The sequence below is a fragment of the Chionomys nivalis genome, chromosome 4, assembly GCF_950005125.1.
Source record: "Chionomys nivalis chromosome 4, mChiNiv1.1, whole genome shotgun sequence".
NCBI classification, from domain to species: Eukaryota; Metazoa; Chordata; class Mammalia; order Rodentia; family Cricetidae; genus Chionomys; species Chionomys nivalis.
In genome coordinates, this window is record NC_080089.1 from 31847119 (window position 1) to 31848681 (window position 1563).

Here is a 1563-nt window from a genome sequence, read left to right on the forward strand (position 1 = left end):
TTGTGACAGTTGCTAAATCTCCTTCCCAGACATCTAGTCTTAGCAACAGATTAGACTCCTGATGCAGCTTACCTACTGGGTGCTGTGGACCTGCTGGGTTTCTCTCCTGAGTGGGGATGGTAGCTCATTTCCCATTCCCTGCTAGACCTGCTTCACTATAGAAAGAGCTTGAGACCATAACTGGCACCTTATCACTGTGGGACCTCAGCACCACACATACATACACACGTGCGTGCATGCACACATACCCCACCATATACACACCACACACTCACAGACATGCATACACCACACCCTCCACATCCCAACATCACACCATCCCCACACCATATCACACACACACACGCCACCATATACATACCACACACATGTACACAAATGCACACACCACTCAGGGCCTAGACCATCTCTCAAGATTTAGTCCAGGTGCCAAGTAAGGGTTCCCTGTTGCTTGTGTAGACAGTTTACAAGAGTAACTATTCCTCCAAGGCCACTTTCACTCACCAGCCCAGGGCCCTGGGAATTAAGTCTGAGGTCCAAAAGCCATTCCCTTGACTACCTTAGCTTCTTCCTGTAGATCCCAGGCCAAGTGCCCCAGGGCGTGGCAGGGAAGTGTTTCCATTTTCAAAGCTGGTTGAGAACTCTGAATACTGGGGTGGAGGTGTGGGGGTGACTTTTCTGCAACAACTGAGACAGATGTCTTCTTGTTTGCTAGTGTGTCTTTTGCTTTTTTGAGACAGGCCCATACAGCCCTTGCTGGCCTCAGATTCCCCATTCTGCCTGAGCCTGCCAAGGGTTAGCATTACAGCCATGCATCAAGTACACGAGGCTCTAGATGCTTATATGAAGATTTTCCTTGCTCGCCTTTCCTTGCTGCCTTCCCTGTGTTAGTATCAATTAGTTCATCCGGCGCTCTGGAATTCACATGTCAGGACCATATTACAGGTTCTTTGAAATTCTCGGACCAAAAAGTCCTACAAAAAGCACAGCTGTTGGGTCCTCCTTGAAGTGCAAGGCACAATATGACTAGGAGTAGCAGGCAGTTGTGAGGACAACATTGTGTGTGCTCCCAGGGACTCGGTGTCCCAGGGTCACTCGAATGAACTCAATTACCCTGTAAGCCGTAGTGTCCACACAACATGGAAGAGAAAACATACACGCAGTAGGGAGTAACGGGTGAGAAAGGAGCCTTGCAAAGAAGTCATTAGTACGTGGTTTTGGCCTCAGACTCAAGGCATTGTCCCTGACTTGGGTAGCTTTAGCCTGGGAGGTCTCTGTGAACTCATCCCCAGCTGTGGGCGAGCATCCATGGACAAGAATTGCCCTCCCTCAATCCACAGGCCTCAGTGGTAAGAGTCGGGTGATCCTGTCGGTCCCTAGAGGAGACCAAATCAGGGAGGGAAGTGAACAGGTGACAGAAATCAGAGAGAGGGTAGAGGACACCCTAGAACTCATTCTGGAAACCCCGTCCCCGCTACAGCCTTCACTATTGCTCTCATTCGCTGAGGCCTAGACAGCACTACCCGAGAGAGCTGGACAAGGCCACTCATTCAGAGGCCCTGA